Source organism: Staurois parvus, unplaced genomic scaffold (genome assembly GCF_062004578.1).
Source record: "Staurois parvus isolate SC_StPar_1 unplaced genomic scaffold, SC_StPar_1.0 ptg000607l, whole genome shotgun sequence".
NCBI lineage: Eukaryota > Metazoa > Chordata > Amphibia > Anura > Ranidae > Staurois > Staurois parvus.
In genome coordinates, this window is record NW_028318403.1 from 1,651,146 (window position 1) to 1,677,108 (window position 25,963).

The 25,963-nt window shown below is 43.9% G+C and overlaps 1 protein-coding gene across 3 annotated transcripts in view; it reads right to left on the reverse strand.

Annotated features, from left to right (window-relative positions):
- Positions 1–25,963, reverse strand: part of NECAB2 (N-terminal EF-hand calcium binding protein 2) — a 355,097-nt gene that overhangs the window by 75,771 nt on the left and 253,363 nt on the right. The gene's annotated exons all lie outside the window — the stretch shown is intronic.

Consider the following 25,963-nt stretch of genomic DNA (forward strand, 5'->3'; position numbering starts at 1 on the left):
TCATGAACACTGAAGCAGATAGAACACAGGGCACCCACTCCTGACTTTTGTAAATGTCTGCTTAGAACAATACAGAGTGGTATGAGGTGTTGCATTACTCAACACTGACATTTCTAATCCCCCTTTACATTTGTGGGTATGTCAACACATGAAAAACACTACTTGCTGCACTTCCAGCAACACAGTGTGAAGCTGTGGTATGTATATTACTGGTGCTTAGAAACTCCTGGAAGATGTCCTACTCCAAGGACTGTATCTCCTTTATAAAGGGTTGGCTTACTAATTTGCTTGGAAATTTACATATGAAACAGTATAATTATCACAACTGGTATCTGAACCCATGACCTCTGCTGCATTTAGCAGTAGCTCTTCTTGCTGAGCCACCTAAGGTCCTGGACAGCATCATGTCTGATTCCTTATATCATCTTGCCTAGTGCCTTGTTTCTGGTGACCCTTGAACGACTTGCTCTTCCCATGAACTTCTATTTAAGCCATAGCTTTGCACATCCTGTTTGCAAGATTATTGTGCTCTCCCCTGCCGATATTTTGCTCCTTTGCATACCTGCTGCAGCTGCTCTTATCTCCACTACCACTCTTTTGGCCTGTTCCTTGACTACGCTTCCACTTGATTCCAACCTGCAACCATTTGTTACGCTTTTGCATGATCCATATCTGTTACTGAACCCTGGCTTGCTCACCTCCTCGTTGAGTCATCCAGAAGACAGTGACCTGGTAGTAAAACACAGCAAACCCATCTCCACCATCTGGAACTCTGGTGAATACTAGTTATTGCTTAGACCCAGCACCTCAGGTGAGCCCATGTCATCCGCCAGGGTGACCTGCTTGTGTACTTATCCAGCTCGTCTGCGGAAGACTCTCTATTGGTTTCCAAGCCTGACCCCTGACAATTATTTTTTTAAAGCTCAATGTACTAAATGGATATCAGGAGTTACTGTATATACTTTTAAAAAGCTAAACAGTGTGCTGGGAGACATTTTGTATGCCTACGTTGACTTTACAGCTCAAGTTGAGTTTAGACCTATGGCCCTCACAACTGGTTTCTTAATGGAACCACTAGGCTACCTTGCTGACCAGCAGTAAGAAGACCTGCCTGAGCCCCAACAGTTCCTAAAGTTGGTATTTGCATAATGCAGCACCCTGGATATTGAGGCCCCAGGATAATAGGAGCTTTCTGCAATAAACCTCTGGCGCCAGGTCTTTAACTAAGTACTGGCAGCCATTAAAGAAGAATGTCATTAAAGCTATGAATGCAGCATGGTCTTTTTTAATTAGATTATGCCTTACTTTCAGCAAACGTTTTATGAAGAGTTCATTATTAGCATCTATCGGGTGGAAGTTTCATATCTGAAATGTGAGGACAAGTTTTGATTTGAAAATAAAGCAGGTAATAGTCTCAGATGGGTTTTCTAATATGTAACGATGAACTCTGCAAGTGAGAGTAACTAAAGGGCACAGTACACACTGTACTAAATGACAAATAAGACATCGATCTATCTCTTGCAGGCACAAACTGGAGGGTGAAGGCTAATGAGGGAGCACATTTCTTCCTGCTTAGTCTGGTGCTCTCTGGTGTATTTTATTAGATCCATCTATACGAAAAGTTATCTTTCTAAGCTTGTTTTAAACTAAAAAAATAGAAAGGTAACTGACATTTAGGCAAAATGAAAAACAGTACAGAATATTACACGGGCTTCTCTAAATCAACATCTTTGAGGCATGGTGGTCCTTATAACATTGTCTAAGCCAGTGTTTCTCAACCTTTTTTCAGTCAAGGCACCCTTTAAAATTATGCACAGTCTTGAGGCACCCCATTCTAAAATGGGGTGCCTCAAGACTGTCCATAATTTTAAAAAGGCACCCCCTTCTAAAATGTAAAAAACTATTCTAATGGTTTTATATAATGCAGCAACATCCGCACATGTAGGACACCCAACATTAGAGGTGATTTATTCTTCCAAAGCAAATACATATTTGCACACTGGTACTGACTAGTATCCCAATGTTTCTCTTCTCCCTCAGTTTTTCTTCATCACTGAACTAATGTGACCCCAGCAATAATGGAGAGGGGCAGGGGAGGGTCAAACTAGGATGCTGTGCAGGCAGCTGACATCCTCCTTATCAACTGATGTCATTGGTTGTCAGGTCGCCGATGGCTAGAAGTTAGAAATGTTGCACAATGAAAACCTTTAGTTTGGTGCAACTAAAAAAGTGGGCTTCTTCCACCCGCTGGCTGGTATACAAGTTCTGGGCAATTTTTAGACATTTTTTTCAGGGCACCTCTGAAGAAACTTCAAGGCACCCTGGTTGAGAAAGGTTGGTCTAAGCAGTGATAAGATTTGCACCATGACTCTTTGGGTTACACATGTATACATTAGGACTAAACTGGGAATAGAGGCTGCCCTCATTTAAAAATAACACCAGCCTTTAGCTTTGGGCTCACCAACACACAGAATAGATATTAGGCACCTTTCAGCTTTGAAACTAAGGCAAAGTAAAAATATGTGCTAATGATTTCTGGTCTCCTTGTGGGGTCTATCACCAGTCTCCTCTTTACCAGCCTGGGTGTGATGCTTCTAGGCTAGTGTTCTCTACTGGATGAAATGGTGTTTTACTGACAGTGTGCCTGTCAAAGGATTTGCTGTAACGACTCAAATAGCAATCACTATGTTCTAGTTTAAAATAAATTCACCACTGACAAATTAAATTTAGAAATGATGATCAAAACTATTCTCCAGCTGTTAGGAAATGCATTCACTGATCATGCTTATGAAATTGAGACATTTGCACATACAGTCAGGTCCATAAATATTGGGACATCGACACAATTCTAACATTTTTGGCTCTATACACCACCACAATGGATTTGAAATGAAACAAACAAGATTTGCTTTAGCTGCAGACTGTCAGCTTTAATTTGAGGGTATTTACATCCAAATCAGGTGAACTGTGTAGGAATTACAACAGTTTGCATATGTGCCTCCTACTTGTTAAGGGACCAAAAGTAATGGGACAATTGGCTTCTCAGCTGTTCCATGGCCCGGTGTGTTATTACCTCATTATCCCAATTACAATGAGTAGATAAAAGGTCCAGAGTTCATTTCAAGTGTGCTATTTGCATTTGGAATCTGTTGCTGTCAACTCTCAAGATGAGATCCAAAGAGCTGTCACTATCAGTGAAGCAAGCCATCATTAGGCTGAAAAAACAAAACAATCCCATCAGAGAGATAGCAAAAACATTAGGCATGGCCAAAACAACTGTTTGGAACATTCTTAAAAAGAAGGAACGCACCGGTGAGCTCAGCAACACCAAAAGACCCGGAAGACCACGGAAAACAACTGTGGTGGATGACCGACGAATTATTTCCCTTGTGAAGAAAACACCCTTCACAACAGTTGGCCAGATCAAGAACACTTTCCAGGAGGTAGGTGTATGTGTGTCAATGTCAACAATCAAGAGAAGACTTCACCAGAGTGAATACAGAGGGTTCACCACAAGATGGAAACCATTGGTGCGCCTCAAAAACAGGAAGCCAGATTAGAGTTTGCCAAACGACATCTAAAAAAGCCTTCACAGTTCTGGAACAACATCCTATGGACAGATGAGACCAAGATCAACTTGTACCAGAGTGATGGGAAGAGAAGAGTATGGAGAAGGAAAGGAACTGCTCATGATCCTAAGCATACCACCTCATCAGTGAAGCATGGTGGTGGTAGTGTCATGGCGTGGGCATGTATGGCTGCCAATGGAACTGGTTCTCTTGTATTTATTGATGATGTGACTGCTGACAAAAGCAGCAGGATGAATTCTGAAGTATTTTGGGCAATATTATCTGCTCATATTCAGCCAAATGCTTCACAACTCATTGGACGCCGCTTCACAGTGCAGATGGACAATGACCCAAAGCATACTGCAAAAGCAACCAAAGAGTTTTTTAAGGGAAAGAAGTGGAATGTTATGCAATGGCCAAGTCAATCACCTGACCTGAATCCGATTGAGCATGCATTTCACTTGCTGAAGACAAAACTGAAGGGAAAATGCCCCAAGAACAAGCAGGAACTGAAGACAGTTGCAGTAGAGGCCTGGCAGAGCATCACCAGGGATGAAACCCAGCGTCTGGTGATGTCTATGCGTTTCAAACTTCAGGCTGTAATTGACTGCAAAGGATTTGCAACCAAGTATTCAAAAGTGAAAGTTTGATTTATGATTATTATTCTGTCCCATTACTTTTGGTTCCTTAACAAGTGGGAGGCACATATGCAAACTGTTGTAATTCCTACACCGTTCACCTGATTTGAATGTAAATACCCTCAAATTAAAGCTGACAGTCTGCAGTTAAAGCACATCTTGTTCGTTTCATTTCAAATCCATTGTTGTGGTGTATAGAGCCAAAAATGTTAGAATTGTGTCAATGTCCCAATATTTATGGACCTGACTGTATTACATAACATTTTCAATATAATAAAACCCTGCTACTGTTCATAGAAAGACGTATTCATAAACAAATGACTGGCCTAAAATGTACGAGTTACATCAATGGATTGTAAAAGAAGATGATTCATTGTGATTTGTTTTACTTACCTCTGAAACATCTGACCTGACCAGCCTCAGACTAGCTCCTTGATGGAAGCTCAAGTTTAACACTGGTTATACCTGGGAATCAGCAATATCCATGAGATCACTAACTTAACCAAGTAGACTTTCCTGGGATTTTATGTGGAGATCCAAAAACATGGAATGCTGTTGAGGCCAAGCCTGGTGCACCAATAACGTTCATATCATAGCAATAATGCCCTCTGTACCATTACAGAGCTCAAATACAGAGTGGACTATTTGTGCCCCTTTTAGCTATCACACCTATTTAATTTTATGGACCAGAGCAATTTTCACATTTTAGCTATGGGCCTTGTGATTTGCCAATAACTTATTTACAGCCCTGAAGGTTTAAATATACTGTATCAAAGAACAAATGTCTTTTATTTTAGTGGTACAGGGTTCCAAAATGGTTTCATTTTCTAGATCTGTTACTGGAAAAACAAGGAAAAATTAGAAAAAAATACTCCTTTTTCATCTTTGACCAGTGATAGTTCACCTGTGATAATTTTAAAGCCACTAATGTGTAGATATAAAGTAAAAATTTTAGTCTGCAATTTGTCCAATTTATCACAACACTAACATTTTGTATTTGGTACAAAAATCAAAATGATGAAGTTTTTTTTACAAAAAAATGAAAGGGGTTTAATTTTTTTCTATTACACAACACAACAAAGAAAACCCAAAAGGTAAAAATGTAGCCTACAAATTGTATTTTTTTTTGTTTTAAAAAAATCTAAAGAAAGAAGGCAAAAGAAGGCATTCATTATGATCAACTAGGGGTTACTCAAGTGTTAAAAAAATTATCTTTTCATGAAGGTTTTTGCAGCTCTAATGAATTTCATTCAATGGACTTCCACATTTTAAGCTTTTAAACTATCATTTTATATCTTTTTATAATAAATGTATTCTTAGTTTACAAATACAATTTAATGCATGATAAAGGATTCCCAGAGCAATAGAAGTTAGCTAAAGAGAAAGCAAAGAATTAATAGCCTCTGTTCACATAGCTTGGCTTTCAATGTAAACCTAAATTGAGCCATCTGAAAAGGGATAAGAGAACGTGCTAATTTATACAAAGTGTAAATTTACCCTTAAACTAGTAATCTCTGTAAAAGCCTAACATTTTCATCAGACCTGACAAAAAAGTATATAGATAAGTGACAGTAATATTGGCTAAGTCCAATGAACCACATAGTTACACGAAAAAATTATTGTGTTAAAACTTCCAGTTTTGAGTATAATATGTTATTTTTACCTTAAAAGGCTTTCATACATTTTATTTTTATTTTATTCCTGACCATAATAAACAAAAAAAGCAAATACATATAAAAATCACTAGAAACTTTAAATGGCTGATTGCATGAAAAGCTTGTCACCTGCTTTTAACAGCTGCAACTAATTACAATTACAACATTAGTTACATTGTAGCTATGTTGCCTAGGGCAGCACAAAACCTAAATAGACCACTGGGCTCGAGATAATCATATGGGCAGGCTTCAAAATTTCCACTCGCCTGCTTGCTTTAGCGAGTGTGGAGCAGGGGTGAGTGTGGAGCCCAGCCCAGTGTTCCAGGACCTCAGGAGTCTCCCCCATCCCTACCAGTGCACAGTCCAGGTGGAACAGAGTACTGCACAGCCCCACGAAGGACACCGCAGGCTCGCCCCTCACCACCCAGCCCCCCAGAGAGCCCATGGAACGGAGGATGCGGCCTCCCAAACCGGCCACCCCATCCATACCACTGGACAAGTGCTCAAAGGGTGACCAGCCACACGCCGAAGCCTGTCAATGTTGCCTTCAACTGCAGCAGCACTCCCCATCAGAGGACCAGAGTCACTGGGGCCACCAAGTCCCGCCACCAGTGTGACAGCGGATTGTCTCACCTCCAGCACGGCTCCGAACCCCCCCCCCCCACCAACCACAACAACCAGGCGGACCCAAGGCTCAGCTACCCTTCCTGACACCAGATCCTATCCACTGACACCATTTAGAGGAGTCGCTGCTTAACAGGTGACGCTGCCCCTCATCTATCTTGCTGCTCTCCATCTATCCCACTGCCTCCCTTCTGTGACACTGCCTTCCACCTATCCCGCTGCCCTCACTCCTATGATGCTGACCCCACCTATCCCGTTGCCCCTCCTCCTGTGACACTGCCTCCCACCTATCCTGCTGCCCCCTACCTCCTGCGATGCTGCCCCTCCTCCTGTGACACTGCCTCCCACCTATCCTGCTGCCCCCTACCTCCTGCAATGCTGCCCCTCCTCCTGTGACACTACCCCCCACCTATCCCACTGCCCCACCTATCCTGCTGCCCCTCCTCTTGTGACACTGCCCCCCACCTGTCCTGCTGCCCCCCTCCTGTGACACTGCCCCCCACCTGTCCTACTGCCCCTCACCCTGTGATGCTGCCCCCCACATATCCCGCTGCCCCCCACCTATCCCACTGCCCCTCACCTATCCTTCTGCCCGCTCCTGTAACACTGCCCCCCCTGCCTATCCATTGGTCTCCCCTTCCTGTGACGCTGCCCCCCACCTGCCCCACTGCTCCCCCTCCTGTGATACTGCCCCCCCACCTAGCCCACTGCTCGCCACCTCCCTAGCTGCCCCCCTCCTGTGGGGGGATCTTACTGGGGCCAGACTAACCTGGGGGTGGGTCTTACTGGGGACAGACTGACCTGGAGTTGGATCTACATAAAACATTTAACAGTGTAATTTCATGAGTTAATCTAGGGCGTGCTTAGGGGCAGAATTAGGGGCGGGGCAGGGTAGGGGTTGGGTGGGGCAACTGGTGGCAAGTATTTCTTAAGGCCTGGACTTGAAATTTTGAGCCCTGATATGACTATAGATTTAGAAACGTATTTAGGGCATTTAGCCACAGGGGAGGAGGCTTCTTTGCCTTTAACCAACTGTAGTCAGATTCCTCAGGTTTTAGGTTAGGTTCTCAAACATTTTGGACAATTCGGAGTATAAAAACATAAAAACGGTGGTAGTGAGTTAGCGATTAGCAAGAAGTCACGGGCTTTCCAGAACATGGATCACTTTCAACAGATTCTCAACCATCTTTGAAATTTTGGTGCCACACTTTTATTTGTGCTGCACTCATTAAATCATCCTAAAAATCCTTCTGAATCATCTGAATAGTTTCCGCAGAGGAATGTTCAAGCTGAACACAAACTTTGATGCAGATTTATTGCTCTACTTGCTCAGTCATTTTGAATGTGACGACTACACAGTACACATGCTCACTCAACGGCATCTAGCACCTCCATTGACTGGTGCAGGGAAGTCGTCATTGTTCGCTCATGAGCATTCCACTTTCATTGGCTGTCAGATTACATCCATATTGTGCAAAAAGTGCACGTTGTATTATCAATGGCTGGATGTTTTCGGGACAGACTTTGTATTTCCCAGCACTTTCCCATGCCTGGGGAGCTGCAGGTGGTGCACATAGTGTCAGGAATCAAGGAGTGACCAGAAAGGTGTGGACTGACACAGGGAAACGCAGGTTTCAGGTATAGTATAATACAGGTTATTATTAGCCACCCAGATATATATATAAACGCACAGTGAGCAAACTAACCTTCCACTAATCTTAGGAGGTGCAGGAACACAGGCGTAGTCAGGGCTGGAGAGGTGGAATGGTCAGGCCGGCCGTAGGGTTCTGTAACGACTGCCTGGTGGTACCTCTAGCGGTCCTCAGGGCAGGATTCCCCAGGGCGCGGAGTCTAAGTCCCAGTCTGCTATTCACCAGGGCCCCTGATGGTGGGGATGGACTTGGAGCAGACAGGAACCAGGTCGCGGCCCCTGAGTACACCTGCTAGTGATAGAGGGATCCGCCAGAGGTATGTGCAGGTACGGCTGGATCCGTGCAGGATGGATGGATGGCAGAGTAGTGAGCGTGGTCAGACGGGCCAAGTCAGCAACGTGAGCAAGGTATCAAAGGAGCAGGCAGAGAATGGTCAAGGTCACAAGCCGGGTTCAGTAACTCACGGACAGTGCAGTACAGAGGATCAGGCAGAAGGATGGTCAGGGATGAGCCAGTAGTCAGAACAGGAGACGGTCAACAGGAATCAGGATCAGGCAGGGTCGGCAACAAGGTATCTTATTACAGGAACTAGGAACAGGATACAGGGGCTCATGGGAAAACATACACCAAGGCCCAGAGCACAGGCCTGGTCATGCCTTATATACACCTTTCTGTAATCAGCCCCAGGTTTGGCTGATTGTGAGCTTCTGGCTGCTAAGAGCACCCGCTGGTGAGCTCTGGTACTGCAGCCCACAAGGCAGGAGAGTCCCACCACCAGTGCTGAGAGCACCCGCTGGTCAGCTCTAGTACTGCAGCCCACACGGCAGGAGAGTCCCACCACCAGTGCTGAGAGCACCCGCTGGTCAGCTCTGGTACTGCAGCCCACACGGCAGGAGAGTCCCACCACCAGTGCTGAATCCATTCCTGACACATAGCCTGCTATTCAAGTAAATGGCTGAATGCGTCCATGCTCTTGTGATCGGCGATGATTCTTTGCATCGACATTTACTCACGCATGCGCATCCAGTGTACTTTCTTGAATGCAAAACATGAATTACACCAAGCACACATACATGGGTAAACCCCAATGCAAAGAAACATCAACATTCACAAGAATTCAGCTGCGTACAGTCATTCGATTGGATTTTAGCTGCATGTAGCACCTGCAAATGGGAACAACGGGAAACTTATGCTAGGCATATAAAATGCCTCTAAATCTTCATGTGCATGAACCCTAAAGAGTAATACAATTATGTATTTTTAGCAGTTCAGGCAGAGAGAGAGAGAGTTAATGAGCGGGAGAAAAAGATGCCATACTGTTTCCAGTTCATAATTAAGAAGTAAAAATTGCTGTGCTCGTTATATGGATAAAACAAACCTGTCTACTTACTAATCATCTCTGTAAAACAAACACCCAGCTGAACTCTGCTCAGCACAGTCTGCTTGCTGATAGCTGCCAAAATGAGATTCTTTTGTTCCTTTTATTCCAAATGACAATTTACTAGAGACAGAAGAATTCTGCTGACTGTATTCTGTCAATACAGAGTAGGCAAATGGAAGGGTTCTATTTTCAAGGCAATATAATAAAAAGTTGGCCATTTAGACCAAGCAATCAAATTTTGGGATCTGAGTATGTATGTTTATAGCCAAAACACTGCACATTTGAGAGCATGAAAGGCACAGCAGCAAGTTCATGTTGATACCAGACACACCTGCCAAATTAGTTCCTTTCCCTTTGTTGCTCCATTTAACAGTGAAAAGATATTGCCCCAAATGTAAGCTCCAAAATTCAACTTAGATCTTCTATGGGGCTAATGACTATCTCCCTGCCTACAACATGTGACAGTGTGGGGTGCCAAAGATACCAACCACCAACCCATGGAAGAAAAGGAAGGGAGTCACATGCTTCTCCATGACCAAAGGTACTGAGGAATTGGGTATGTTTTGTCAGTTCCAGTGGCTGAGCAGAAAGGCAGAAGAGCAAAGGGATAGTGAGTATGCACATCTAGTGGAACCATTGGATTGAACCTATTATTTTGCCCTGCTTGGGCAGGTTTACTTTAAAGCAGACCAATAATTTTTAAAGCCATATAAAATGGAGCTAGGACAGTATAAAATAATGTGACTCGTTGTTCCTTCTGTGCTTAGGCACTGGCCACATGCCTGTTGCCAGATGACCAGGAACTAGATCCCAAGCAGTAGAAGAGAGCTTGTGGCAAGGCTCACATGACCCTACATTAGAAGATCACATGATTACTGGGGCAAGCTTTTCTGCATGTTTTCCTATAATATATTTGATAAAAGGTATTGTGACAATGCTTCTACTGTATATTTATGTATAGGATATGTGAACCTACAAGCCCTCAAACTGACCATACTGCCTCCTAAAAAATGTATCGTAATACTTACCTAAGCAGCATATAGTCATGTGATTTCAGGTAAGTGGAAGGATTAGAGTTCAGACAGAGTTGGTGATTGGCCAGGCCTGACTCAATATTATTCCGAAAGCCACTTCAGCGAGCTGACCTAACCAATGCCGAGGCACCATGTGAGTAGTCAAAAAGAGATGTTTAAACATCCCAACCTTATGTGAAAGGATAAGATATAGCTCTAATTATAAACCAATTAAGGGCACTACAACCATCTGCAGCTCTCAACTGAAAACAGTCTGGAATTATCCACCATTTACCTATAGGCAAACAAATAAGGCAGAAACATTTAATGGTACCATTGAGGCTTTGACCCTGGAGTGTACAGAACTTCACCTCCTCTTGACCACCAGACGCTGCACTTAACATGCTGTGTTGAGCCGATTCCAGGACTCCGGACACTGTACAGCTACAACCCCGATGTCCATATCTGGGAGTCTTTTCTTTACTGGACATGGAAAGCGATCTTGGACCACACATAAGCAATTATCTTATAAGTTTAGTTTAATTGCTTCCTTGACTTGAATTAAAGTTATTACTACACCATCATTGTGCTCCCTGCCCTATTGTTCTGCTTTCAGATCATGTGACTAGTCAACTTGGAGGCCTGGAGCTGCCTTACAACACCACTGAGGATTTCAGAGCAGCATTTTAGGAATTTTATGCTCAGACCAAACAGCAAGTTAGGAGTGCATGGATTTTTTTTTTTTTTTTTTAGCAAATTAACTTACTTTTTTTGTATTTGCAGCATTTGTAACGGCAAAAAAAAATGGCAAAATGTGCACATATTGGAGATTACTGGGAAGGTGGGGTGGCTTTTTAATTTTTGCCAAGACATACACTTTGGCAATTAAAAAAAAAAAAATCTGGTGTGTGTGAGTTGGCTGTAGAATACTTTTTTTCAGTGGAGCACAGCCAGTGCTTTTGTCTTTCTGGCCTAGTCCAGGATGATTCCATCATTCCCCCCCAATGACCTATTCAATTTCAAATTCAATGTCCAATCAGCATTCAAGAGATGGAAAGTGACACTGTATTACTTTAACTCAAAAAAGAAAGTTACTTTATCATGTTGGCTGGATAGAATTACAAATCCTTTGGGAGATAAGACAGCCTAAAAATGTGTATAGCAACTATTTATGTAAAAATTTTATGAAGCTCTGTTTTAGGCTACATCCATACCATTACCATATTTTCTGATAGTTTCTGCTGCTGCATTGAGTGGCTAGGTCGGGTGTCGGCAACCCGCGGCTCCGGAGCCGCATGCGGCTCTTTTTCACCTTTCCTGCGGCTCCGGAGCACACTGCCCACCAGGTGACAGGCAATAGGGTCGGCAAGCCGCGGCTCTTTTAATGCAGATCTTCTGTGTGCCGGGCGCCCGCTGGCAAACATTGGCTGTCAGGATGTAGGCGGGGCAGCCCGGATGTAGGCGGGGCAGCGTGACGAACTCCTCTCCTCTCACAGTCCGCCCTGAAGACCAGAACGGCGCGGGAACCCAGCGAGAGGAACGCGCGGAGCAAAGGTAAGTGAATTCACACAATATGGGGAATGAATTACTATAGGGGGGATGAATTACTATATGGGGGATGAATTACTATATGGGGGATGAATTACTATAGGGGGGATGAATTACTATAGGGGGGATGAATTACTATGGGGGATGAATTACTACGGGGGATGAATTACTATATGGGGGATGAATTACTATAGGGGGGATGAATTACTATAGGGGGGATGAATTACTATGGGGGATGAATTACTATATGGGGGATGAATTACTATAGGGGGGATGAATTACTATATGGGGGATGAATTACTATATGGGGGATGAATTACTATATGGGGGATGTATTTTCAGTTTTAAAAATGTTTCTCTCAAAATAAATTTCAATCGTGGTTTTGGCGAGATTTGGCTCAGTCGAAAAAAAAGGTTGCCCACCACTGACCTAAGGCTATGATTGTGATTATGACGATACACTGTGGCCCTGATTAACCCTTTGAGCGTTATTTGCAATATATGCAGTGTCGGATTTGTTTTAAATGTTGCAATGGTTTTGCGGCTCCCAGTCTTTTTTTCCCTCTCGGAAACGGGTCCAAGTGGCTCTTTATGTCTTAAAGGTTGCAGACCCCTGGGCTAGGTGGACAGCCAGCTGTCAGCACAGCAAGCAATTACCTGTGGTGACCACTGCTGGATGCACATAAAATGCGTCCAGCAGTGACCACTGCAGGTAATCAATGGCTGCAAGGATAGCCACGAATAGTTGCGTCCACTGGTGACTTGACAAAGAACAGGTCTGGTGGCCACATCTAGCCGATCACAGCAGCAGCAGGAGTTGGAATATTCCTGACACTACAATTCGCACTAGCCTAAAACAATGGTATGAATAAAGCCTTAAAGCCCAGTTCTGGGAATGAGCAAAATCTAACCTAAGAGTGGGTGTCCCCACCTATCTAAGCATGATTTCTTTCTTTTTCATTTCTTTTACTTCTTTTCTTTATTCCCTTATGCTTGCATACTAGTGCACTGAGAGGCAAAGATCTGCAGTCCTCTGCAGAATGTTACTATACTCTAAGCCTGGTGGTTTATGTGAGCTTTCTACAGTCTGTGACAGTAGGCAGGTGAAATCACCTGGTTGCGTCCTGGATGGACGATATATTTGTCCGAGGTTCAGGCTTTATGGGGATTTGTACCACTAGAGGGAAGTGCTGAGTCCTTCAGCACTGAGGTAATGAGCCCAGCTGAAGGTAGTGGGCTCATTACCACCTGTATAAAACTTCCCAGAGTGCTTAGGGAGTTGCTCCACCCTGGAACCAGATCTGTGCCTGAACTGTCTGGGGAGCTGACCTGTTATCTGTGTGCAGAGAGACCAAAGCCTGTGTGGCTAGCCTTCAAGTACTAGCAACTAGGTATAGCAGCAGGCTGTACCTAGTGGGTAGCTAGGGAAAACGGTTGTTGCAGTAAGTAGCCAAGTTGGCCAGGATTTATTTTGATGTTTCTTTTTGGTTTACCATTTTTTTGTAAATATTGTAAATAAATTGCACCTGTTTGTTTTCACCTCCACTGTTGTTGTGCTGTGCCTGTCTTTTTGTGTTGTGCACCCATCCAGGGGGTCACACACACCCGCTGCCGAGCTAACCCTGTTACATATGGTGGAGGATGCGGGCAGTTGTGGTAACTAAAGGCCAGCATGGAGGAGATAATCAGACAGTTGGCTCTGGCAAATGCCAATCAACAACAGGCAAATGCCAATCAACAGCAGGCAAATGCAAGTTTCCAGCAGAGCACTGCAGCCCAGCAGAAGGCCTTGGAACAAGCAGAGGTCCGCCATAGGGAATTGCTGGTGCCACAGGACCAGAAACACCAGCAACAAATTGAGGCTGTTTTGAAGCAGCTCCAGCAGAGGCAGCAGACTGAGGCTGGTGATGATTCTGGTAAAACACCATCATTTTTTGTGGGCCGTTTATTGCCAAAAATGACTGGAGAGGATGATCCGGAGGTGTTTCTAACCACCTTTGAAAGGACTGCTGAAAGGGAAAAGTGGCCTAAAGAACAGTGGGCTGGATTGATGGCCCCATTATTAACTGGAGAGTCGCAAAAAGCTTACTATGACCTGGAGCCGGACCAGGCCAAAAACTATGATGTGCTAAAAGCGGAAATTTTGGCCCGATTGGGTGTTACCCTCGCTGTCCGTGCTCAGCGGGTACATAATTGGACTTTTCGGCTTGGGAAACCTCCCAGGTCACAGATGTATGATCTCATTCACCTGAGCAGGAAGTGGCTGCAGCCAGAGACTTTGACCGCCCCAAAAATTGTGGAACGTGTCGTCATGGATCGGTTCCTAAGGTCTCTGCCTAATACTATTCAAAAGTGGGTCAGCCATGGAGACCCAGAAACCGCAGACAAGCTGGTGGATCTAGTGGAGAGATACTTGGCTACTGAGAACCTGACCTCCTCTTCCAGAGACTCACGGACTTTCCACCCTAAGACCAGACCATCCCCAGCGGCAGGTAAGATGACTACAAGGGGTGAGGGTGGAGAGAGTGAGAGGGTGGGAGTATTACCCAATGTCTGGCAAGAGCGGCCAGGAAGGCCAAGGCCGCAAGAAGCGGTGAAAAAAATTATTTGTTACCGCTGCCGGCAAGAGGGACATATTGCAGCTAATTGCCCAGTGGTGGATGAGCCTATGCAGTGTGACTTTCTGAGCAATAGACGTCAGTCGCTGTTTGCGACAGTGGTATGCACGGCCAGCCCGGGCACTGAGAAACATTTGTGCAAAATGACTGTTAATGGAAATAATATTGTGGGGTTGCTGGATTCAGGTAGCCTGGTAACCTTGATAAGAGAGGAGATGGTCACTACAGAGGTCTCTGGGCATAAAAAGGTGGCGGTGATTTGTGTGCATGGGGACACTAGGGAGTATCCCATGGCTACTGTGTTTTTTGAGACCCCCAAAGGTAACCTGTCTCATCAGGTAGGATTGGTACCTCACTTACCACATGATGCCATTGTGGGGAGGGATTTTCCAAAATTCTGGGAAATCTGGGATTGTTCTGACCCCCCCACTGTCTCCCCTGCAGACCAGGAAGGTGAATCCCAGAAAGCGTCTGAGTGTGGTGAGGTCTCTCCCAAGTTCCCCTTGTCGGTACTAGCTGGGGAGACCCAAGGAACTGGGGAGGAGCCCGCCTCCTCAGATGAAAATCTGCCGGTTGTGGAGTTCTCGGACTTAGAGGAGCATAGGGAAAATTTTGCCACCGAACAGCTGAAAGACCCCACGCTGATAACAGCCCGTGAAAATGTAGTAAAAGTAGATGGCCAACTAGTGAGTCCTGAGAAAACTGCTGCTTATCCATACTTCCTTGTGGAAAGGGACCTACTCTATCGAGTTGCTCAAGGGGCAGAAGAAACCACTGAGCAACTGGTGGTGCCCAGACCTTACAGGAAGTTGGTGTTGGCCCATGGACACATCCTTGGGGGTCATTTGGGGGCGGAGAAAACACGGGAAAGAGTACTGCAGCGGTTCTATTGGCCTGGGGTCATTAAGGAGGTAGAAAATTACTGTTCCTCTTGCCTTGTGTGTCAGAAGTCGGCCCCTATGCCCCATTTCCGTAGTCCACTGGTACCTCTTCCCATTATTGAGGTCCCCTTTGAAAGGATTGCCATGAATTTGGTAGGTCCACTGGTGAAATCCGCTAGGGGGCATCAGTACATGTTGGTCATACTCGACTATGCCACCCGCTATCCAGAAGCAATTCCACTCCGAAATACCTCTGCCAAGACAATAGCTAAGGAGCTATTCCTCGTGTTCACCCGAGTGGGTATTTCAAAGGAACTGCTTACGGATCAGGGAACCCCCTTTATGTCCCGGGTGATGAAGGAGCTGTGCAAGTTGTTCAAGGTAAAACAGTTGCGCACCTCTGTGTACCATCCCCAAACTGACGGGTTGGTGGAAAGGTTCAACAAAACCCTGAAACAAATGCTAAGGAAGGTGGTAGATAAGGATGGAAAGAGTTGGGATTATTTAGTACCTTATTTGATGTTTGCCATCCGGGAGGTACCCCAGTCCTCCACAGGGTTTTCACCATTTGAGTTGCTCTATGGGAGACACCCAAGGGGGCTGTTAGATATCGCCAAGGAAACTTGGGAAAGTGAGAGTTCTCCCCACCGGAGTGTGATTGAGCATGTCGCCCAAATGCAAGATAGAATTGCCCAGGTCCTGCCTATCGTAAAGGAACATTTGGCCCAAGCACAATTAGCGCAGCAGAGGGTATACAATCGGGGGGCCCAGACCAGGTCGTTTGCTGAAGGAGATAGGGTGCTAGTGCTAATCCCTACGGTTGAAAGCAAATTCCTGGCCAAATGGCATGGTCCATACGAGGTGATTGAGAGAGTGAGTGAGGTGAATTACAGGGTCAGACAACCAGGAAGGCGGAAACCGGAGCAGATCTACCACATCAATCTGTTAAAGGCCTGGAGGGACAGGGAATCCCTAGTTGCTGAGGTTTTGTCACCATCGCCATCTAACTGCTTGGTTCCGGAGGTTGGAATAGCAGTCACGCTGTCTACCATTCAAAAACAGGAGGCTAAAGAGTTTGTGCTCCGCAACACAGATGTTTTTTCTGAGCTGCCGGGACAAACCTCGGGGGTGGAGCATGACATTATCACCCCACCGGGGGAAAGGGTAAAACTGAAACCCTACAGAATCCCAGAGGCTCGACGGGAGGCAATACGTGGGGAAGTACAGAGAATGCTAGATTTGGGGGTAATAGAGGAGTCCCAAAGTGACTGGTCCAGCCCCATAGTGTTGGTGCCCAAACCAGATGGGAGCTGGCGATTTTGTAATGACTTTCGACAGTTGAATAAAGTTACAAAATTTGATACCTACCCCATGCCAAGGATAGACGAACTAATCGACCGACTGGGAGCAGCCCGGTACATGACATCGCTAGACTTGACAAAAGGTTATTGGCAAATTCCCCTAGCTAAGTCAGCAAAGGAGAAGACTGCATTTGTAACCCCAGAAGGGTCATTCCAGTATAAAAGAATGCCGTTCGGGTTACAGAATGCACCGGCCACCTTTCAGCGAAAAATGGATCAGATTCTTCGTCCCCATCAGAAGTATGCTGCAGCGTACTTGGACGATGTGATTATCCATAGCGCAGATTGGGCCTCACATTTGCCAAAAGTTCAGGCTGTGCTAGACTCAATACGGAAAGCTGGGTTTACGGCCAACCCAAAGAAGTGTACGATTGGACAGGAGGAGGCCAGGTACCTTGGGTACACTATTGGGAGAGGGGTAATAAAACCTCAGATAAACAAAGTGGAAGCAATACAGAATTGGCCATGCCCAAATAACAAAAAGCAGGTACGGGCTTTTTTAGGAATTGCTGGCTACTATCGGCGATTCATTCCCCATTTTGCTTCTATGGCAGTACCCCTAACCAACCTGACAAAAGGGAAGGAGGCTGTCATGGTTAAGTGGTCCCCTGATGCTGAAGTAGCCTTCCTGTCTTTAAAAAGGGCCTTATGTAGCCAGCCAGTCCTATACTCACCAGACTTCTCAAAAGACTTTGTGGTCCAGACGGATGCATCCAATGTTGGCTTAGGAGCAGTGCTGTCCCAGGTTTGGCAGGGGGAGGAGCACCCAGTAATCTATCTCAGCCGAAAGCTAAAGTCTCATGAGGAAAATTACGCCACGATTGAGAAGGAGTGTTTAGCGGTAAAGTGGGCCCTAGATTCCCTTCGGTACTATCTGCTGGGCAGACATTTTGACCTGATCACCGATCACGCTCCCTTGAAATGGATGGCTCAAAATAAGGAGACCAATAGAAGGGTAAATAGGTGGTTTCTGGCCCTACAGGAATTTACCTTTACGGTGAAGCATCGCCCTGGAGTTCAGATCGGAAATGTGGATGCTTTATCCCGGGTACATGCCTGCCTGGCTACTGGTGTTACAACCCCAAGGTTGAAACAAGAGGGGGGGGTATGTGACAGTAGGCAGGTGAAATCACCTGGTTGCGTCCTGGATGGACGATTTATTTGTCCGAGGTTCAGGCTTTATGGGGATTTGTACCACTAGAGGGAAGTGCTGAGTCCTTCAGCACTGAGGTAATGAGCCCAGCTGAAGGTAGTGGGCTCATTACCACCTGTATAAAACTTCCCAGAGTGCTTAGGGAGTTGCTCCACCCTGGAACCAGATCTGTGCCTGAACTGTCTGGGGAGCTGACCTGTTATCTGTGTGCAGAGAGACCAAAGCCTGTGTGGCTAGCCTTCAAGTACTAGCAACTAGGTATAGCAGCAGGCTGTACCTAGTGGGTAGCTAGGGAAAGCGGTTGTTGCAGTAAGTAGCCAAGTTGGCCAGGATTTATTTTGATGTTTCTTTTTGGTTTACCATTTTTTTGTAAATATTGTAAATAAATTGCACCTGTTTGTTTTCACCTCCACTGTTGTTGTGCTGTGCCTGTCTTTTTGTGTTGTGCACCCATCCAGGGGGTCACACACACCCGCTGCCGAGCTAACCCTGTTACAAGTCATACAACTTAATTGATGTGCACCCCTACATTACCAGAATATAACTAATAAATATATAATAATATACTAAAAAATGTTGTTACTCAATTGTTCGTGAATATAAATATAGACCGATCAGTCATAACTTTATAACCACCCACCTAATATTGAGTAGGTCCTCCTTTTGCTGTCAAAACAGCCCTGACCCGTCCAGGTATGGACACCAATAGACCTCTGAAGGTATGCTGTAATATCTGACACCAAACCATCAGTGGCAGTCCTTGTAATTTGAAAGATGGAGCCTCCTCCATGGACTGGACTAAATTTTCCAGCACATGCGCCAGATGCTCAATTTGATTGAGATCAGGAGGATTTGGAAAACGAGCCAACACCTCAAACTTGCTGTGTTCCTCAAACCATTCTTGAACCATTTTTGCATAGTGGCAGGATGAATTATTCTGCTGAAAGAGGCCACTGCCATCAGGGAATACCGTTTCTATGAAGGGGTGTACTTGGTCAGCAACAATGTTTAGATAGGTGGTACAAATCAAGTAACATTCACATGAATACCAGGGTCCAAGGTTTTCCAGCACAACATTGCCCAAAGCATCACACTACCTAGGCCAGCTTGCTTTCTTCCCATACTACATCCTGGTGCCATCTCTTATCTAGGTATTTGACACACACACACCCAGCCATCCACATGATGTAAAAGAAAAAGCATGATTCATCAGATCAGGCCATCTTCTTCCACTGCCTTGCGGTCCAGTTTTGATGCTCATGTGCATACTGTAGGTGCTTTTGGCTGTGGACACGGGTCAGCATGGGCACCCTGACTGGTCTGTGGCTACAAAGCCCCATGCACAATAAACTGCAATGCCCATTTTTCTGCTTTCAACCCATCAACTTCAGGAACAACATATTTACTTGCTGCCTAATATATCCCACCCACTTTCAAACGCTGTTATACTAAGATAATCAGGGTCATTCAAATAAGTTATGGCTGATCTGTGTATACAGTGCTTTTCAACTTTCATTGCATTGCCTGGAAGCCCTGATACAGATATAGTAGCTTTATCTCTGTATCTTTTAAATGATTTTACATGTCTTCATTGTATGGGTACCTTGTATATTTCTTTGTTCAGAAATTACGAAAAAGAGATTAAATATCAAATGGAGTTTGCTCCTTTAAAGGGCTCAAACCTAAGAGGACTACCTATAGCTAAACAAGAACATGGTACAAAAAAAGGTTTCTGACCTTAAATCTGTAAGAATGAAAAAATTTACCATATCATATGTTTAACATTTATAATAATATTTATTGCTCAAAATATATGCACAACTGAAACACTATTTCCTCTAATGCAGCAAGAACATGAATAGGTAATGACACCCAATTATGGAGATATATGACTACACCGCTCTGCCAAGAAAATACAGTATTAGCCACTCGCAAAATGTATGCAGCCTGTGCCATATTTTATATAAATGTACAATCAATGAAGAAGAAAAAAATTATAGGCTGCATTAGGAAGACATGTAAAGGCAAAGAGTGTATTATTTATAAGTGTGTGGGGACACATGGAACACTATAGGCTCAGTTCTAAGGCTTTACACAGGGATAAAGGATTTTTATTTTCATCAATGTGACGGGTATTTTTAAATCTCATTGGATGCAGTTGAAAATAACTATCACTTTTTTGAAAATAAAGCTCCTTATTCTTGTGAACTTAGTCTAGTGCTGTGCCCAAAACTTACAAATTCCAATTAAAACTTAACTCCAGCTTTCGCTCACTTTAAAATAACGTCATACTGTATACAGCGCTGTGTTTCGGTAGCGGGACAGGATCTTCCTGTCCTATTCCCGCAACAAAATTGAGTTGGGCTGAGTGCTGCTCAGCCAATCACAGGAAGTGTATTTTCTGAATGAATATAAGGCTTCCACTGATTGGCTGAGATGATGATCATGATGCCATCCGCCTGCTTCTACACCTCAGTCAATCAGAGAAAGCTTTGTATTCATTCAGAAAATACAAAGCTCCCTGTGAATGGCTGAGCACCGCTCAGTCCAACTCACTTTTGTTGCAGCAACAGGACGGGAAGTCCTTGATCCGCTGCCAGAACGCGGTGCTTTGTACTGTATGTGACTGATGCTACATACAGATTTAAGTGGTTGTAAAGGCTGAAGGTTTTTTACCTCCATGCATTCTTTTGAGTGCTGCTCCCCCCCACAGCTCCCCCTAATACTCACCTGAGCCCCCTCTTGATCCAGAGATGTGCACGGACGCATCGGTCTCTCTCTCTCTCCTCATTGTCTGAGGCACAGTAGCGGGAGCCATTGGCTTCCACTGCTGTCAGTCTCAGCCAGTGAGCTAATGGTCAGAGAACGGGCGCAGGATCGAGTCACGGCTCTGGGTGTCTTATGGATGCATAGAGCGAGCACACACCAGTACTTCCATAGCAAGCAGTTTGCTATTGGAGGCACTGGTCAAGGGGGAGGAGCCAGCACTGCCAGGGGCAGACCAAAGAGGAAGAGGTTTGGGGCTGCTCTGTGCCAAACCATTGCACAGAGCAAGTAAGTATGATATGTCTGATATTAAAAAAAACAAAAAATCTTTAATATCACTTTAAGTGATCACAGCAGATGCATTTGTTAGTGAAGGTAATAGTTCATTTTGATCAGATTGGTGATAGGCTTTACCATCAAAATCAGCCTTTACTCAGCTAAACAACCATTATTCATTAAAGTGGGTCTAGACCTCACAAACTGTCTTGGACCCCTCCAGGAAATCATGCTATAATGTGGAAGGATGCACATCATAATTGCATATTATGGCACATTTACCTTAAAACGTGCCCCCTATAGTGCAGTGATGTCTACACTTCCCCTCATTACTCAATGGCACTTCCATCTTCTCCTGGTTTTCTTCTGCATTTGGAGTGGTCGGCTGCCTTGATTAGCTGAGATGACAGGATGACGTTACTTCATTCGGGGGCAAAAGTATGAGCTCAGAGAAAAAAAGCTGGCAGGCCAGGTAACAGATTTTAAAAAGAAAAACCTATCTGTTAGCATTTTCTCAAAACCTGACTACAATTCTGCCTCAAGTAACTCCTTTAAGCCCCGTACACACGATGAGAATACTGGACAAATGATCGTCAGTTTTTTCTGCATTCTAGTCTCATATCGATAATAAAAAGTTTACTAAAGTTACGAAAATTGTTGTAGGACAGAACAAAAATTCGGAAGTGATATCATGTATGGTAATGTATTTGTATTGTATTTTTGGTGGAAAACTGTACTGATTAAACAAAAATTGTATGATCTGGTATCATCTGAGAAAAATTTTTGTGCTTGTCCCTTTGAATAATTTCAGACAAAAGTTGTGTACTAACGATCAGATTATCATACAATCACTTGGAAAAAGGTATTCTTTGTATTATTTTCTGATTGTGTGTACTAGGCTTTACAGTGAACTTGCCCTGAATGGCAAAGCAATCGGATCCATCCTGCGGGGATCATCAGCTTGCTTTCCAACTTACCTTTTCGTGGAGCGGGGCCAGTGTCACCCCATATAGGTTGCATGCTGACGATCCCAGCAGGATGGATCGGATCTGTGGATTGGGGAGCATAATGGATCAGAGTCTGATCGTCGGAGGGGGTATCACCAAGTGTTATCGCAGCGGGTGACACCAACCTTAGGGATGTCCCTACCTCCTATCCTTTTCAGCCAAGGAAACTTTCATCTTAGCCTGTGTTTGATCTATGACTGCCATGGTGTTGCACATGGGATCAGCTATGACACCAGCCATTTGATGCATTGATAGTTTGGTTGAGAGCACAAGCAAATGTGACAGTTGGCATTCCCAGCATGACAGAATTATAACTGCTTTTTGAAATCGTTGTGTTTAGTTCCGCTTGAAGGTAGTCAAAACAGATGGATGTCACCAGAACAGAAAGTGTGAGCAAAACTAAAGTTTTACAGTTATTAACTGAACAGCAACAGAGGAGGACTCTCCAAATATAGAAACCCACCTTCTAGCAAAACTGTCAAAGGTGGAGTTCCCCAGACAGTTGATAGGCAGAAGTGAATCACACAAAGAGCAGCATGGAGCCAAAGTAAACTAAGAATACATACAGTCTGTTCATTTTGACTTGGTTTCATTTACAGCAGTGGAATCAATTAAAATACAGGGAAAGCAACAATGAGAGGCAGATTAAAGCAGTGCAGTATTTTGCAAGTTTGCTTCACTTTTACCTGAATACAGAGATGGAGGAATCCTTTACGGGTCCATCAAATCAAAAATCTAAAGCCTTTATTTCTAGAACTTAAAATAGCAAATAATCAACAGCCACTTTAAAGCTCTCACCCAATTACCTTGTGCTTTCACGCAGATATAGATGTTCTACATTCACTCCAACAAAGTGGGGTCAAATATACCTGGAATCTAGCCACTTGCTTAATTACAACAAGAAAAAAAAAATCTCTGTACAAATGAATCACAGATGTGATAATTAGATCAATTTAATTACAGGGATCATTTTCTTTAATACATTCAAACGGTGCACTATAGCAAAAGGATGGCTTGCAAAAAAAGCAAAAAAAAAAAACCCACAAAAAATTATATATATTTATATATATATATATATATATATATATATATATATATATATATATACATTTCTCCAAAATACTGAAAAAAGAGAGATGAAAATCTGCAACATCTTCGGATTTATTAGAGCAAAAGTTTGCCCACTAAGTTATCATATGCTAAAACAGAAATCTGGGAGAATTTTTATGTGGCCTGTGCAGTGGAGCTGAGCCGGCACTGCACAGATCAAATGCTCATTTTGTTCTAGGAGAGAGGACACCGAAGGTCCCTTTAGCTCCTGCCCCCCTACACGCTCTAGCGGTCTTGTAAATGGGCTGTTCCTGATGTCAGCACGCTCCACAGACAGGAACAGTCCACCGCTAGACCATGGGGAGCACAGTTTTCCGTAGGACTGGCGGGTCAGGTGAGTATAAGCTTTGTCCTCCCCTAGAAAAAATGAGCAGCCGATCAATGCAGCCGGGCACAGCTCCACTGAATGATAAAATAAAAAACTGGAGTACTGCTGTAAGTAACTTAATGGACAAGCTTTTGCTCTGATAAATTTTTCACCACATACAAAATGTTCCCTATCTCTCTCTCTCTCTCTCTATATATATATATATATGCAAACATGTAAACAAATTATTTCCAGAGCACTGTGGGTTATCTAAAGGAAGAGCACAGCAGAATTGTACTGCTTTTTAGGCTCATGCTGTCTGTAGTAGTAGCAATATTTCAGTTTTGACTGCCTCTTGCATATTATATAAATACTGAATTCAGTAAATCAGTTTTTCAGTCAGCAATGGGTGATAGGTACAGACAGATTGCGTTCAGTCTCTATTCATTTTAAAGTCCAAAAAAAGTTACAGCTCTCCAAATATCTTGCTTACTCTCTGGTAACAATTCATTACATAATCCAGAGGAATGTATGTACTACAATTTCAGACGTTTCCAACCTGCGACAGGTACACAGGTAAAGAACAAGTACTTTTAAAGTTGTTAAAATGTAACAGGAAATAAAAACCACTTGATACAAATCAAACCAAACGTACACCAACATAGTAACTAAACTTCATTCATATAAACTAAACTATACACCAGCATAAGAGTGTACCCAAAACAATAGCAGGTAGCCCCCACAAAGTTACTGCTAACCATTAAACCCACCAGACCTTCTTAGATGGAGAGAAGCAAGTCAACTTATCTCTACAGCAGCAGATACAGGCCTTGTTAGAATGGAAGATGGTGTCACGGGGGCCAACATCTATACCTGGACAGCTGGTACAGAGCTATTTGTAAACATCCCTGGAAGATGATGTTGAAGCCTACCATGACATCTTCTTAGATGGAGAGAAGCAAGTCAACTTATCTCTACAGCAGCAGATACAGGCCTTGTTAGAATGGAAGATGGTGTCACGGGGGCCAACATCTATACCTGGACAGCTGGTACAGAGCTATTTGTAAACATCCCTGGAAGATGATGTTGAAGCCTACCATGACATCTTCTTAGATGGAGAGAAGCAAGTCAACTTATCTCTACAGCAGCAGATACAGGCCTTGTTAGAATGGAAGATGGTGTCACGGGGACCAACATCTATACCTGGACAGCAGGTACAGAGCTATTTGTAAACATCCCTGGAAGATGATGTTGAAGCCTACCATGACATCTTTAAGAGAGTTGCAAAATATCAACACAGAAGCCCAAAAAGCCTGCTTTGACTTACAACTCATGAATGCCAAGGAGTATTCTAAATTTAAAAGAACAAAACTAGCCAGATTCAGGGTTACCATGGCTGTCTGAGTGCAGAAGTATATATAGGAATATGACTCTGGATTACCTGCAATGTATCAAATGTATAATTTATCCACATTACAAGTGGTTGAAGCCAGAGGTGCTCAAACCTGCTTAGATTGTGGAGTGAGTGATCTGCAACTGCTCCATAAGAGTCGTGCTTGTTAAATTATAGAGGCACATTAGGCATACAGATATCAAGATTGAGTATCTGCTGGTGTCCACAGTGGAACAACATACTTCTACCACGGGATATCTCCAGAATATTTCCAAGCTGGAAACCCCAAGAAACATGAAAACATCAACTTCTGGTAACACTGTTCCTTTATCCAAAAGGGTTAAACAAGCTCTTAAGGAGGGGTTGAGATACACCTGGGTGCCAGATATATACCCAAAAGGAGTAGCTCTTTGAGTCTCTCTATCATATAAGGTTCTGGCAGTGCCAAGGACTGTGACATGTGGCTGACATTTGCCCCATTATATACAAGCCTATTGAATGTAATTTTGGGAGGCATATGTCACTATTTGCCAAGCCTGTTCTGGCAGCACACCAAGGAACTAAGACGGGAAGGCAGACATTTCCCATTACAACAGAAGAACTCTCGGTGATGGCATTTTTGTTTTTGGAAGCCTCAACACTTTGGTCCATGGCAGGTTTGGAATTTGAAAGCTTATCCTAGATGTTAACTTTCTACACAGTTTAATACTGTGGTATAAAATTGTTGGGGTAAAAACAGTCATCCAGTTCTGAAAATGGGTCTGAAATTAATTTTATTTAAATTTTGCCTGAACTTGAGGAGGAAGTTGACAACCCTATGCTGGGGAATCAGAAGAAACAGCCGTAGTACCAGAAAAAATGAATATACCAGTGGTCGGAGAAGGTTTTGTGACTGCACAGTAGCGGCATCCCAGTATTGCAAATTCATGGAACCAGTTCTGACCATTTGTCTGAAATGAATGATATCAAACCTTTGCCTAACCTTTAGGAGGAAGATGACATCCCCATGCT